Raw genomic sequence first — 17,154 nt, forward strand, 5'->3', positions numbered from 1 at the left:
TCTAAGTCAGTTAAACTTTAAAACATTCTTTTAAAAAATATATTATTTATTTATTTATTTGACAGATAGATCACAAGTGGGCAGAGAGGCAGGCAGAGAGAGAGGAAGGGAAGCAGGCTTCCCACCGGGCAGAGAGCCCAATATGGGGCTCGATCCCAGGATCATGATCTGAGCCGAAGGCAGACGCTTTAACCCACTGAGCCACCCAGGCTCCCCAAACTTTAAAACATTCTAAGGACAACCCTAAATTCCCATTACATTTACATTAGAATTTATGTACTTTGTTTTAGTCAAGAAATTGAAAATCCTTGGAAGACAGTAATGTATATTTTGTCCCAAATGTCCAATTTTTGTATTCCTAGCAATTGTGCTCATTTCCACAAAGAAACACAAAGTATTCTTCTAAAACAAGTAAGATGAAACATTAAACTTTTTGGTTTTGTTATATAACACATACTTTTAAATCACATTATCAAATTTAAGGAGAATTTGATATTTACCTTCAAAATTAGAAAGTGTGTTATTGAAAAACCAGAGATTCAGAAAATATTTTTTTTACCAAAAGATGGAGGTTGGAGATGTTGCTCCCTTTCAAAATCTGGGCTTCTGCTATTAGAAAATTTAACACTGGCTCTTGAAAAAATGAAGACCTTTTAGCCTTAGTTAATCCTTTTATCATTTTCTTGGCTTGCGGCCTCCTCTTATCACCCCATTAGTTAAATTTCTTTCCAAACATCAGATTCTGCTTTTAAAAAGAAAGAGCATTTTTAGTTAAGTTTAATTCCTATCATTTTTAGCCTCATAAAAACGATTCACAGCCATTCTGTCTTTTTAGCTAAAACCACATACATTTAAGCAAAGAACATAAACACAGTCTTCATATTTCTACCAACAGAATGTCTTGTTTTCCATTTGTTAAAAACTGTTTGCGGAAGCAGCTGTGCTGATCACGGTTTGGCATTCCTTGTCTAGTCTGCCCTTCTCTACCTTGTCTTTCCTCAGGACTCTGATGTGAGAGCTCCAGCAACCGGAATCTCTCCCTTCCTATTGGCCCATGGAAACTCCAGCAGATGGCCAGGAAGGAAGGAGCTCGAGATGAGGGCTATTATCTCCCCCATCCTATCAAAGTCACCTCAGGCTAGAAGCTTCCTCAAGACCTTCTCTCTCTGTGACATTCCTTTTCCCTCTTCCTGTTAGGGCTGGTCGGTGCCCCACCACTGCTCATCCCAGGTTCCCGCAACATCCCTGTGCTGGCTGATTAGAACTTTGTAAATTTCACCTTTCTTACACTACTTTGATTGCAGCACCACTGTTAGGTCCCTGACTTATCCAGAGTCTTTTTTTTTTTTTTTTTTTTTTAGATTTTATTAATTTATTTGACGGAAAGAGAGAGCACCGATAGGCAGAGTGGCAGGCAGAGGGAGAGGGAGAAGCAGGCTCTCCACTGAGCAGGAAGCCGGATGGGGGGCTCGATCCCATGACCCTGGGATCATGACCTGAGCCGAGGGCAGATGCTTAACTGACTGAGCCACTCAGGCGCCCCTCAGGATATTCCTTCTTTAAAAGAATTCCTTATTCCTCCTCTTTTTTTTTTAATATAATAAACTTATGTTTGTATGAATTACAAATCTTCTAAGTTACTTCTGGAGGCGAAAGATAAATGAGCACTTCAGATATTAAAACATAGCTGCTTATCTTTATACATATTGGTTTGGTTTCTAGCCAGTGCTCCCTGATTGGTGTACGATTGTTTCAAATACAAACAATTTCTTTAGCCTTTTATTTTAATCATCTCAGCTTTTCTTTTTTAAAGGAAAGCTTCTCTATTTTTGCTGTTTCCAAGTTCTCAGATTTAATGTTCACTATCTTAAGGATTTAATGTAAATACAAATAGCTTGAGTTTCCAGTTTAGAACCTTACCCAGAGGGCACAGCTGAGCAGGAGCTCGATCCCACTGCCCTGAGATCACACCCGACCTGAGCCGAAACTGACTGCACCCCCAGGCACCCAGGATGGTTCAGTATTTTTTAAATGAAAGTACAATGCCCTTCTTTGGATTACAGAACTTATTTTGTATGGTGAGTTTTGCCGAATTTAAGGTCCCCCCCACCATGAGGGCAAAACAGAAGGGGATATTCTGCAACCTCTCCCCAACCCCCACTCCTGGATGGGACATGCGTGACATTCTTCCCGGAATCTCCCATCTAAATACCTTGCTGAAGGGGAAAACAACCTGGACCATGGCCGTTGTCGGGTATTTTTTAAGTATCCCTTAGGTCGGTCCTTTTAGCATATGAAAGTTCTTTTGAAACCTCACTTTTCCTTACTTCCCCCAACTCCTGAGTATATAATCACTGCTCCTCGAGACCCTGGTCTAGCCGCTCTTTCTGCGCATAGGTGCGGTGTCACTGTTCTTTAATAAAGCCAGCATTTTGCACCTGAGGTGTCGTAAGAATTCTTTCGTGGTTGTTGGCTCTAGCCTCCACCCACTGAACTTCACCGGTGTTCCCAGAGCACATCCCCCTACCTCCCCAGGGATCCCTCCTACTGGTTTGAGAATTTTCACTATCATACCTCCTGGGCTTAATCTTATATTGAGAAAATAATGGTGGGAGAATTCCTGACGTCTAGGAGATGAGAATTGTTGGGGTTTCTTCTTATTTCAAGTGATCTTGGGGCAGAGTAGGAGTTAGAAGTCAGTGATTTTTTTTTTTTTTTAAGATTTTATTTGACAGAGATGCAGTGAGAGAGGGAACACAAGCAGGGGGAGTGGGAGAGGGAGAAGCAGGCCTCCTGCTGAGCAGGCAGCTCCCTATCCCAGGGATCAGGACCTGAGCAGAAGGCAGACACTTGTTTTTTGTTTTTTTTTTAAAAGATTTATTTTTATTTTTTTAAAGATTTATTTGACAGAGAGAGAGAGATCACAGGTAGGCAGAGAGGCAGGCACAGAGAGAGGGGGAAGCAGCTCCCCGCCAAGCAGAGAGCTCGATGCGGGGCTCGATCCCAGGACCCTGAGATCATGACCTGAGCCGAAGGCAGAGGCTTAACCCACTGAGCCACCCAGGTGCCCCAGAAGGCAGACACCTAACCCACTGAGCCATCCAGGCGCTCCAAAAGTCAGTGATCTAAAAGATCACTAAGTCTTGCCAAATGTTGGGGGAAGAAAGTACGCAGTTAGCCCTGGTTTATGTTTGGAAGCAACATACTGTATTCCATGAGCTAGGTGTTTTCTCTTTTAATTTTCTAAAATTAGCAACATTATTATTATTTATATTAGTGTCCATTTCTTGCAGTCAGCAGTAGGGTGATGGGGCCTGCACTTCTAAGTTGGGAAGGATTGGTCTTTTGCTTTTGTAAGTTAGAGTTTTTATTTTTTTATTTAGCAAATAAATTTGTTTCGTGAGACTCACTTTCCGCTGAAACCATGGGACGATAATAGAGGACGTAACGCCATGTATTAGAGAATGTCTTCTATTTTAGCAAGATCTCTAATATGTTCAGCTTGACTCATAAGTCTAAAAAACAGGTGCTATTTTTTTCATCCCCTATTTAGGATTGAAATACAAAGTAACTTGTTCGAGGTTTGCTAGGAGGCACTTTTGGCTACAGAGTCTATCGTGCTCCACTCCAACATGTTTCAGAATATTATACTCAAAAGTACATCACAGATAACCGAAATTTCTGGTCATTTCTGGCATTTCAATTCTAGGTTTTATAGACTATGGACCTTAATGCTCTAATCTGATACAAGTAGACTTGGATTCTTTTCTTGAAAATTGAACTGGGCACCACCCACAGTTCATCAGAATAGTCTAGGGAGGGGCGCCTGGGTGGCTCAGTGGGTTAAAGCCTCTGTCTTTGGCTCAGGTCATGATCTCAGGGTCCTGGGATGGAGCCTCGTTTGGGGCTCTCTGCTCAGTAGGGATCCCCCTCTCTCTCTGTCTGCTGCTCTGCCTACTTGTGATGTCTCTCTCTCTCTCTCTCTCTCTCTGTCAAATAAATAAAATCTTAAAAAAAAAAAAAAATAGTCCAGGGAACTGCAGATATTTTATGAGGCCAAAGAGCAAATATTTGAGATTTGGGAAGAGGTAGCAGAGAAACACATACTGGCAAACAGATAAACTCAATCTTTACTCTTTACCAAAAATTGAGTTTCCTGAGTATAAAATAGCTTTGAGGATAGGGGATTTCTTTGCTCTTTGAGCTCAACCTAAGTCCACCATACTCAACAGAGAAAGGACTATATTGTGCTTATTCGGGGGGGTGGGGGCGGAGGGCAGGGGGATCTCCCATGATTGTGAAGGAAAGGGTGTGGAGATTCTGTGCTCATTAAGAGTTCAAAGTGCTACATTAATTGACACTAAGTGCATAAATTTACAAAGTGCTAAGATGTTCAAAGATCTTTAAAAGATTGGAGACTCCAACTTTCCAGGTTTAACCAGATTATAGGATGAGTAACTTTGTGGGGAGGTGATTTCATCTGGGCACAGAGAAGCAAGCCGTTCCTGTTGACTCAAGAGGGACATCAGTAGAAAGCAGGTACTGGGGTGTCTCTGGTTGGATGCTATAAACTGGGTCGGGGGAGAAACTCACATGTGATCACAGTTTTGTCAGAAACAGTTACTGAAACTGAGTCTCTCTTAGCCTTTAATTCTATCTTTAAGTCTACTTCTTGGGACAGTAAGTTTATCTTTGAGGATGATTTCCATGTGGTCTTTGTGAAAGGTGATGCTAACAATGGAACAGAGAGGATGTTTTTCGAGTTACATTCTTTAAAAAAATTTTCTTTTTAAAGATTTATTTATTTATTTGAGAGAGATCGAGAGCAGGAGCACAGGGGTGGAGGGGCAGAGAGGCAGAGAGAGGGAGTGGGAGAGAGAATCCTGAAGCAGACTCCCTGCTGAGCAGAGAGCCCTATGTGGGGTTGGATCTCACAACCCTAGATCATGAACTAAGCTGAAATCAAGAGTTGGCTGCTTAACGGACTAAGCCACCAGGCACCCCTGTTAAGTTATAGTCTTAAGAATATTTTTTTAGAGGAGGATGTAGGTATCAGAGCAGCTTTCTTTCATCGTCTCCCAGTGGTATCAATAACTAAAGACCAGAAACCAGTATTGTAAAAAGTTGGCAGGGTTTTGGAAAATGTGTGAATTGCCCACATCTGTAGATTTATAGATTAGCAATAACAACAAAACACTTAAAATTGAGATAGACTCAGAATGTAACCAACTCTGCAACCTGGCTTGAAGAGAGGAATGAAAAAGACCATCCCAAAGGATAAAATGCCCCCCCCCCCCCCCCCCGGTACCTAGTCATAATTTACAAAGTTACTCTTTTGTCACATTGATGAACAAAGATTTCCACTCTGAGCTGTGACTTCCTACTGGGAAGTTACAGGGTTAACCTACCTAGAAAGCAACAAGCTGCAAATCCTTTTTAAAGAAAAATAAATTTTTGTAGAACGCAAGGATTGAATAAAATTATTTTACTATGTTATGTAAATACATGAAAACATAAATCTAGGTAAGAACACTTTATGGATGTGACTTATATAAAGCCAAAATTTATAAATGTAATTGCAATTCAAGTAAAAATCAAGTCAAAACGTCAATTAAAATTGAAATTCAAGGTAGTATTTTAATACCTCGAAGAGTGATGTCTAGATGAAATTAACTCAACATTGTGAGGTTTATGTTTTACTGCTATCAACTGGTTCTCCAGGATTGACCACATCCATTTTCCCATATGGGAGGGCTGATTTAATTATTATTCCAGTTGTCTCATTTAATTGAAATTTCCTTGAAATATTCACTGGTACATTCATTTGTTACAAATACCTTATTTTGCCTGTTTTGTGCATCTTATTTTCTGCATAGCTTGTGGCAATTAAAGTAGTACTACTTGGAGATTTTTGTTACTTTAATCAAAATCCTAGTTGCAACTGCTGAAATGATAAGTCAGTGCTTGGGCATAAGGTGGTCATCAGAATGATCCCAAGTATATAATCATAACTAAAACTGTCAGTTACACATGTGAAACTTCTGATGATCCCTGACTGTGTTCTCAGACCTTGGTCTTGATAAATCCTTCCATAGATCATTATTATTATTGCCTCCTACATGAGAACACCCACTCTTGTTCCTCTGAAATTCATTCTCTGTACTGAGATCTACCCTCCTTACTTAACTGTCTTATCACTCACAACTTCTACTTTTATGGTTTAAGTAAATGATGATTTACCAAAAATGCTTTAATCACTACAGATGAACTCTGTGCAGAATGCTTTGCTCACATTTATGAACCAGGTTTTAAATAACTGTAATGCATACTTATCCTTCAAGTAACAGATTAGGTATTTTCTCCCTCAAGATTTCCCTGATTAGGCCATACTTGTTTTTGCTTCATATAAAATTTTTTCCCATATTTTTAATAATTTTAATAATCTTTTAGGGTTGTTTTAAATTTACAGCAAAATTAAGGAGAAAGTACAAAGATTTCCTATAGACCCCCTTGCCCTCATGCACACACAACAGCCTGCCTTGTTACCATCACGTACCCATCAGAATGGTACACTTGTCATAGTTGATATACCTGTGTAAATCCATTATGATCACTTGAAGTCCATAATTTCCATTAAGATTCACTCTTGGTACCACATAGCCTATGGGTCTTGGCAAATGTATGATGACATATATCCCTTATTATGGTATCATACAGAATAGTTTAACTGCTCTCAAAAAATTCTCTAAGCTCTGCCTATCCATCCCTCACCCAATCCCCCAAAAAACCACTGATTTATTCAGTCTCCATAGTTTTGCCTTTTCCAGAATGCCACATACTTCAGAGCATACAATATGTAGCGTTTTCAGTTTGGCTTCTCTCAATAATGTGCATTTCAGGTTCTTCTGTGTTTTTTCATGGCTTGATCGCTCATTTCTTCTTAGTGCTGCACCATATTCCATTGTGTGGATGTATCACAGTTTATTCATTCATTTACCCATGAAAAGACATCTTGGTTGCTCCCAAATTTTGGTAAATATAAATAAACTATCTGGGTCAGGTTTTTGTGTGGACATGCGTTTTAGGCTGTTTGGGTAAATACCAAGAAGTGCAATTGCTGGATCCCATAGTAAGATTATGTTGATTTTCGTAAGAAATTGCAACTGTCTTCCAAAGCGGCTACACCACTTTGCATTTCCACCAGCAATCAGTGACAGTTCTTGTTGCTTCAAGTCCTTGTCAGCATTTGATGATGTCAGTGTTCTGGATTTTGGCCATTCTAGTAGGTTTCTAGTGGCATCTCATTGCTGTTTTCATTTGCATTTGCTTGGAGATATATGATGAGGTTGGGAGCATTTTTCACATGTTTATTTGCCATCTGTATATTTAATCAGGTTCTTTATTCTCTTTTGGTTGAGTTTTAAGATTTTTCTTTTGTATGCTTTGGAAACAGTCTTTTTTTCAGATATGTTTTTTGCAAGTATTTTCTCCCGGTCTGTAGCTTGCCTTCTCATTCTATTGACATTGTTTTTCACAGAGCAGTGTTTAATTTTAATGAAATCCAGTTTAACAATTCTTTCTTTCATGGATTGTTTTTTGGTGTTCTATCTAAAAAGTCATCACCATACCCAGGTCATCTATGTTTTATCCTATGCTGTTTTCTAGAGTCTTAAAGTTCCTCTTTTATATTTAAATCTATGATCCATTTTGAGTTAATTTTTGTGGAGTGTCTAGACTCCTTTTCTTTCATGTAGTTGTTCAGATGTCCCATCACCATTTGTTGAAGAGACTATCTTTTCTCCATTTGATTGCCTTTGCTTCTTTGTCCAAGTTCAATTGGCTGTATGTATTTGGGTCTATTTCTGGGCTCTCTGTTCTGTTTCATTGACTTATTTGTCTTGTTTACTATAACTTTTTAGTAAGTGTTGAAGTCAGAAAGTGACAGTTTTCCAACTTTGTTCTTCTCCTTCAGTATTGTTTTGGCTATTCTGAATTTTTTTTCTTTCCCTGTAAATTTTAGAATCAGTTTGTTGATATCCATAAAATAACTTGCTGGGCTTTTTATTGTAATTACACTGACTATAGATCAAATTGGGAAGAACTAGCATCTTGACAACATTGAGTCTTTCTGTGCATAATGTGGAATATCTCCCCATTTATTTAGTTCTTCTTTGATTTCACTCATCAGAGTCTTACAATTTTCTTCAAATCTTGTATTTTTTAGATGTATATCTAAGTATTTCATTTTGGGGGGTGCTAATATATAGTATTGTGTCTTAAATTTCAAATTCCATTTATTCATTGCTTATATAAAAAGTAGTTGCCTTTAGTATATTAACACTATATCCTGTAACCTTGCTGTAATCATTTATTAGTTCTAGGGTTTTTTTTTTTTTTTTGTCAATTCTTTCAGATTTTCTACATGTCATTTGTGAACAAAGACAATTTTAGATCTTCCTTCACAATCTGCATACTTTATTTCCTTTCCTTGCCTTATTGCATTAGCTAGAACTTCTAGTATGATGTTGAAAAGGAGTGGTGAGAGGGGATATCCTTATCTTTTACCTGCTATTACTGGGAACGTGATGAGTTTCTCACCGTTAAGTTATCTGCTGTTATTGAATGAAGTAGTCCAAAGGTGTCAGTTGTATCCAGTTTGACTGAGTGATGGTGCTTGAGTTTATCTACCTCCATACTGATTTTCTGCCTGCTAGAATTGTTCATGTCTAAGAGAGGGGTGTTGAAGTCTCCAACTATGATGATGGATATATTTATTTTCATTGTATTTTTTGTTTTACCTCATGTAGTTTGATGCTGTTGTTAGGTGCATACACTAAGGATTGTTATGTCTTCTTAGAGAATTAAGCCTTTCAGCATTATATAATGCTCTTCTTGTTAAGTCCCTGTTAAGTTTTGTTGCTTTGAAATCTGTTCTGTTGGAAATTAACAGAGCTAATTGTGCTTTCTTTTGATAAGTCTTATGACAATATATTTTCTTCCATCCATTTACTTTTAATCTATATGGGTCTTTATATTTTAAGTGGGTTTCTTTTTCTTTTTTTTTTTTCAAGATTTTATTTATTTATTTGACAGAGAGAGAGAGAGAGCACAGGCAGGCAGAGGTAGAGGAATAAACAGGTTTCCAGCTGAGCAAGAAGCCTGATGTGGGACTCAATCTCAGGACCCTGGGATCATGACCTGAGCCAAAGGCAGACACTTAACTGACTCAGCCACCCAGGTGTCCCTTAAGTGGGTTTCTTATAGACAACATATAGTAAGGCTGTGTTTTTGATCCACTCAGACAATGTCTATCTTTAATTAGTGCATTTAGACCACTAACATTCAAAGTGATTATTGGTATAGTTGGTTGAATATCTACCATATTTATTACTGTTTTCTATTTACTGCCTTTGTTTTTGTTCTTGTTTTTGTCTTCTACTTTTTTACTGCTTTTTGTAGTTTAATAGAACATTTTATATCATTTAACTTCTTTCCTTTCTTAACAAAACAGTTATATTTCTTTTTTGACCATTTTTAGTAGTTGCCAGAGAGTTTGCAGTATACATTTACAACTAATCTAAGTCCATTTTCAAATAACACTATACTGCTTCATGGAAACTGTAAGTACCTTTTAATAACAAAATAATTCTAATTCCTCCCTATCATCCCTTATATCATTGATGTCATTCATTTTATCTACATAAAAACACTCATAAACATATATATGTACAAACACACACTAAATATAGACATAGACATGAGCATAACATAATCAAATACATTGTTGGTATTTTATTTTGAACAAACTATTATCTGTTAGATCAATTAATAAGAAAACTAAGTTTATTTGTTTTTTTAAGATTTTATTTGTATATTTGACACAGAGAGAGAAGCAGCGAGAGAGGGAATGCAAGAAGGGGGAGTGAGAGAGGGAGAAGCACACCTCCAGCTGAGCAAGGAGCCTGATGCTCCATCCCAGGACTCCAGGACCATGACCCAAGCCGAAGGCAGACATTTAACCACTGAGCCACCCAGGCACCCCAAAAATTAAACGTTTTAACTTTACTTTCACTTATTCCTTCTTTGATGTTCTTGCTTTATGCATGTAGATCTGAGTTTCTGTTCTATATCATTTTCCTTCTCTCTGAAGAACTTCTTTTAGCATTTGTTGCAAGGCTGGTCTGCTAGCAACATATTTCCACAGTTTTTGTTTGCCTGACAAAGTATTTCTCCTTCACCTTTGAAGGATAATCTCACAGGGTACAGAATTCCAACTGAGCAGTTTTTTTTCCTCTCAACATTTTAAGTATTTCACTCCACTCTCTTCTTGCTTGCATAACTGCTAAAAAGAAATCATATCTAATTCTTATCTTTATAGGTAAAGATTTTTTCCCCCTTTGGCGTCTATCAGGGTCTTTTCTTTATCCTTGATTTTCTGTAGTTTGAAATGATATGCCTATCAGGTTTTTTGTTGTTGTTTTTCTTTTCATTTACCCTGCTTCATGTTCTCTAAGCTGGATCTATGATTTGGTGTCTAACATTACATTGGGGAAATTCTTAGTTCTTATTGTGTCTAATGTTTCTTTGGTTTGTTTCTCTCTTTCTTCTACTTCTGGATTCCCATTGCTTGTATACTACACCTTTGTAGTGTACCACAGTCCTAGGATATTATATCCTTTTGTTTGGTTTGGTTTGGTTTGTTTTTTTGGGGTTGGTGTTTTGTTCTTTTGTTTGTTTGTTTGTTTTGGCTTTATTCCCTTGGATTTTCAGTTTTCAAGGATTTTACTGATATATCCTTGAGCTCAGAGATTTTTTTCCTCAGCTAATAGTCCTTCAAAGACGTTCTTCCTTCTGTTCCAGCGTGTTTATCTCTAGCATTTCTTTTGGTTCATTTCTTAGTGTCCCTATTCGCTGACACTGCCCACTCATGCATGCTGTTTACTTTATACATTAGAGCCCTGAGCACATTAATTTTAGTTGTTTTAATTAATTTAGTTGTGATAATTCCAATATCCCCACCATGTGTAGTTTTGATGCTTCCTCCATCTCTTCCAATTATGGTTTTTGCCTTTTGGTCTGTTTTATAAGTTTTTCTCAATAGCCAGCCTCAATGTACTGGTTAAAAGGAACTGCTGTCACTAGGGCTTTAGTAATATGGTGGTGAGATGTGTGTGGTGGGGAGGTGTTCTATGCTCTTAGGATTAGTTCTTAGTCTTTCTGTGAGTTTATGCCTCTGGACTACAAAGTTCACAGTGTTTTTTGTTTGTTTGTTTGTTTGTTTTTTGTTTTGTTTTGTTTTGTTTTTATTTCTTTCTCCTCTTCGAGTAGGAGAGGTACAATGAGCTGGAGTTGAGTATTTCCTTTTTCCAATTTGGAAGGCTAGAGCCAGCTGGAGTGGGGCGTTTCCACTTCCCCAGGCCATTTAGGCTCCACTATCCCAGCACGCTAGGCTCTGGGTAACTAGTTTCCACTATGGGCTGCCCTTAAGAAAAACAATGCTCTGTGATATTTCAAATTGTTTCTTTGCCCCTCTCCCTACAGTTAGAAGAAGGGGGTTTTCTCAGGCGTTTACTGTGCGAAACTGGTCTAGCTCCTGGAGGTAAATCTCACAACATTGTGGGAGTCTCCTACCACTGGGTCTCCCTGGAGTTTTTAACTAATAGAGTTGTCCATACTGAGTCTCCAGCAAGTCATCAGTTACAGTACTGGGTGTCCTACCCCGGTGCCGGGTCCTCTGGTGGTTTCAGCTCGTTAGGCTCAGCTAAGGTTAGTTTTATATTTTGTTAGGCTCAGCTTGGGTAAGTTGTTGTATTTTGTACTTGGCTGTTCGTCTCTCCGCTCAGTAGGGTTAGTTGTTATATTTTGTTAGGCTCAGCTTGGGTTAGTTTGTTATATTTTGTTATATTTTGTTATATATTGGAGAGACCAACTTGCCTGTTGGTCTCTCCAATCTTGGAAGAAGCAGTTTGCTTTGTATCCTTACCCATCCTGTGGATCCTAGAAGAGTTGTTGATTTTCAGTCTGTTTAGCGTTTTCCTGGTTATTAGGATGGAGTGGGGGTTTCCGAGCTGTTTACATGCAGAACTGGAATCCCCCTTTATTAAATTCTAAAGTATCTTTGTTGCTTTGGTTCAATAGGTATCGAATTTGTTATTCAACAACCCATGGTCCTATCTTAAACAAGGCTTCAAGTATCTTTACATCTTTCAGTATTTTCTCTGTCCCAAAATGTAATCCCTCAGGAGATACCTTTTTCAACTAAAACTGTCTGGAAGGGTCCCCGGAAAATCATGAAGGATTTGTTTTTTCAACTTGTAAAAAGAGAATTGTTATACATAATTAGGATTATTTGATATGGTACTGTTCATGATTGGCATGGAAAAATGACATGTCAAAAGACATGGTAACACTCTTTAGGTTAAATTGGCATAGGTAAAATATTATTAATATAAATAGTTCAGAAATTGTACGCTCTATGGAAAGATACAAAGAATTGTCAATGCCCTCGTTGTCAATAATATATCTCTCTTTGTCAGAATCCTGGTGTTGTTTTGCTTAAAATTGGTTGATGGTACAGTGCCATCAATTATAAATTCAGTTATGTTTAAAATGTTAAACTGGTTACAACTTTTCTTCTCTAGTTTAAATCTAACATCTTCTAGGTCAGTGCTTCTTGGCTGGGGATGCACATCCTCTATCTATAAAGTTTTATTAATACACAGATATTTCTTAACCTTTGATAATAGAAAAGTTTAGTTCACGTATTTGGGGTGGAAATATAAAATTCCAGATCATTAATTATGGTTGAGAAAACGAGTTGTGGTAACTTAATTACCTTTTGATGGTAAATGATTTAAGATGGGCATGGACTCAACTCTGGCTGGTAAAATACAATAAGACGTCTGCTGTTTGGCTGCCAGTGAAGATTTTCCCTGTGATAAAAGTAATCCCTTGAGGAAAATTTGCCTTCCTGCCTGCCTTTGTATGAACTCCAAGAGACTATGATAGCTGAATTGTTTTGATTTCCTGTGGGAAGAAGTTTTAGGACAAAAGTCAGATCCTAGAGTTTGAAGAAAAATGGGAAGCACCTAGGTAAAGCATGAACTTTCAGAGTCTCCTGAAACTGCTTCGTCAGGGTAATTTTTAATTGATATTTTTAAATAGTCTTAACCAATTTCAATCAATTTTCTTGATATTGTGGCCAAAAGCCTCCATGCTCACAGAACTCGGCATATGGTAAAGCCATAGAGATATCCTTTAGATTTACTATTGAAACATGCTATTAATGGTTCACCAAAACTTGAGACATTTATACAGTGTAATCCCCTCATGTTTATTCTGGAGCATCATGTTTTGACTAATAGAAATCTTGGAGACTTGCCTAATACTCATAATTTGGGAGTAAAGACTTTATTTACACCAACTTTTGGAAACACAATGTGAAACAGTGACATCTAGACTAATAAATGAAATCATTGTTTGACTTCTTTTACTAGCTGATTATCAACTAGAGCAGAGAAAACCTGGTTTCCAGAGCCTTTTTAATTCTCCAGAACTTCAAGCTTAGCCCAGGAAGGGTGAGTAGCTACGGTCACTGTATCACTTGGGGAGCCACCTACCATTTCCTGAAATTTCACCTTTGGTAATTCATCATTTGGTATCTTGAAGGCTTTTCTGTTTTCAAGCTCATTTTACAAATGCTAGCTCTGAAGGAAGCAGTAATTTGAAACAGTTAGAGAAAGATTACTGTGAAACCAGCATAAGGCCCATGAAAGTAGAGAGGAAACTTTGACAGAGAACAAGTTAACCTTCCTTATGAAATTCAAATTTTTCCTTGGGTTCTGACCCCTCTGCTTGAGTAGGGGATGTTTAATTAGATTACAAAGTTATATTATCATGGCATTTTAATTCTGGAAGGGACGTTAAATATCAGCTAGTTCAACTCCATTTTAAAAATGAGGATGAAGTTCTATAAATTTCAAATATATTGCAATCTAATTTATAGGAAAGAATCTCTGTGTTTATTGCTGTTCAAGCATAGCCAAAAATGCTCCTTAGAAAGTAAATTTGTGAATCTAAGTAGTGACCCAAATTGCTTTTTACAGAATAGCAGTTGGGGACCAGGATAAAACTGAAAATTTATCTTTCAGTAAAATGGTCTTTCACTGGTTGGGATAGGAGTTTTTGACAGGACAGAGAGACTGGGCTTGGTTGGTTCATAGGACAGAATATTAGTTGTATGATATGCATGCTTTAGGATTTAATTATTCAATCAACTTTCTTAAAAAGGAATAATACATCACTTTCACTTTGGGAATTGAACTTGAGATGAAAGAAAGAAAAGAACTTTAGCTCTTGTAATTTCACAGCATTTTACCCTCTTATTTATTTTATGCTTAAACTCTTGCTGCTCTGTATACTAAGAGAAGTAAGGCAGCATTATCAGAACTTCAAAGGGCCATCAAAGGATATACCATCAACTGTGGGTAGTCAGTATGACAACAAAGAAGTAGAGCATTGGACTCAGCTACAATTCCCTGACTGACATTAAATTTTACAAAATAAGCTCAGAGCTCACATCCAGGAAGTGGAACCCACTATCCTATTAGAAATGGTTGTACCTGCCACTGGTTGCTTCATGATAGCATTTACCAATCTGCAAACAGTGCGCTAACCATGGTAGACAGTCATTTAGCATCTACGCAGACTAGCAAAGCTGCAGAACCTTTAAAAGTGGTATAGTTAGAAAATATATAATGATAAAATTTAACCTGGTGTGTAGATGGTTTCAAACACTAAACCCCTTGCATAAATACAACACCCTTGCAAATTTTAATAGGGTTACACTAACAACTATACAAATGAGAAAGTATAATCCACTGGATTTATTTTAAGGTAACTTCCCTTGTCTGCTGTGTCCTTTTGCACATGGACCCTTCCATATGTGCCGCCATGACACACCCAACATGGTGCCCTCCTGAGTCAAAGACAATAACCAATGACTTCTGACCTCTGTACAAGGATAGCTTGGCCCAGTATAATACTCTTTGGGGAGTCAGAATTTGGAAAACTGAGAAGTTGACTGTTGGTAATCAATTGAACTCATAAAAATGTGCAAACTTAGGTAGTGAGAAAATGATGTATATGAAAAGGTAATGGGATCAAAATGGTGAAGAAACAGTACCATCATGAAGGAGAAAGGGCTTTCAGTCACCAAAGGTGTAGAGTTCCTACCAGATTTCCAAGTACAGATTTAGGGAGCTGAACTGTGGCATTCTTGGGGTCCGTGTTCTTGACTCTCCTTCTTCTGACTCACTTCTTCCCTTGAGTCCTTGTCTAGACTCCCCTTTCACTCCTATGCTTTAAAAATGAAACCCTGGGCAGTTCAAATATAAAAGGAAACAAGATAATAAATGGAGGAAGATAAATCATCTAAGCTCATGATTTCATCAAATATAGCTGATGACTTTCAGTTTTACTAGGTAGTTTCATATACAAGCTACATCATGAGGGGCAGGACGGCATAGTTTCTTGAGAGAGTCTGAACACAGATTACCTGGGTATGAATCCAATCATTAACATACATTAGATAGATAGCATTATTGCTAAATTTTTAGACTCCCTTCCTTTCACCTTAGCTATAAAATAAGCATAGTAGTAACATCTACCTCACAGGGATAATATGAGAATTAATGAGATAATATTTGTAAAGCACTATTAAATATTTTGCACTCACTTTTAAATGTTGACTCAGATTTATGTTATTCTCTAACTAGAATATTATTGTGCATTTTCATTAATGAAAAGTCTTAAAAATGATAAAAATCTGCTAACACTAGATGATACATACAGAGATACTCTACATACTGAAATAATTTAGTTTATTGGCTAGTACACCATTTACATCATTAAGCATTCTCTGCTAAAGGGTATGCTTATCTGTATTAATTTCCCCCTTACTCCTTATTATAAATAAGCAACTCAGTTGCTTTTCTCAAGTGACACAAGGTTTTCCAGTCCCAAAGAACACCAGTTTTTCATACCAGGCACCCTCTCTTTTCAAAAAACCTTCCCTGGTATCTTTTAAGTTTGGAGAAGTATTCTGAACCCTTCCCACATTTTCCTACACAAATTTCATCATGCCACTTTTAACATCATCCTGAAATAACCTGTTTGGCAGGTTGTAAGTAGACAGAGAATCTCCTGGGAAAGGTGATCTCATTTGTAGCCTCCATAGCTTTCACAGTGTCTAACATATAAGGGACTCTTTAATTAACGCTCGCCGAATGGAAGTTGACCTTTGTTATCATGGCAAAAATTGCAAAGAGAATTAAGAGAACTTGCAAGATCAAGGTCTGCACATACTGAGGCGTATTTGTTACCTCAGAGGATCTTTCTAAAGAAATTAATGAAGAGTACAGCGGAAGAATGGAGCTAGGCAGCATAACTGGCTGACTAACAGAATAACTTTGTTTATTTTAGTATAAAATTCTATTCTTTCTATAATGAAGGGTGGGACAAATTTCCTCTAAATTGCTTACGGACTATTTAGCCCTCCATTACAAATTACTCTACCAAGAACTTACTTCTTTTCAGGAATTCTGACTCCTGTACTTGAAATTATGTGTCTTTTCCTGTCTTAATTATGATGTAAAATAACTCCCGTGCACAACCACATCATAAAATATCAAGTCTTCTTGTTCAAGTAATCACTTATGCTAATCACAGTCGTTACAATTGACATTGATGAGAAAAGTATACACAAAAGATAACATCTGAATATTTTAATAGCATGTGTTAAACATTAGATAAAATTAATAAGAACATTAAAAGATATATGTTTAACAATGTGATTAGATGGCAAGAACATTCTAATAATCTTCAAGAAAGTGTAGTTCTTTTCTTATCACAGCTTGGAGTATATGACAAAAGGCAGAAAAGAGAAACGGTTTAGTGAAGGCACACTCCAAATAAGCAATTAGAAGACCATCACCAAGCTTCAAGTGACCACAGTGGTTTGGATTAGATATGAAAGCAGGGAAGAAATTTGCTATATAAATACTTTCAAAGAAGCAAAATAGCTCAGAGGCAAAAAATCATGCATGGCCACTCAGAACTCATTTGTCTGGATTGTAATTTATAAATCTGACATAA

The sequence above is a fragment of the Lontra canadensis genome, unplaced genomic scaffold (assembly GCF_010015895.1).
Source record: "Lontra canadensis isolate GAN:19392208 unplaced genomic scaffold, GSC_riverotter_1.0 scaffold44, whole genome shotgun sequence".
Lineage (NCBI taxonomy): Eukaryota > Metazoa > Chordata > Mammalia > Carnivora > Mustelidae > Lontra > Lontra canadensis.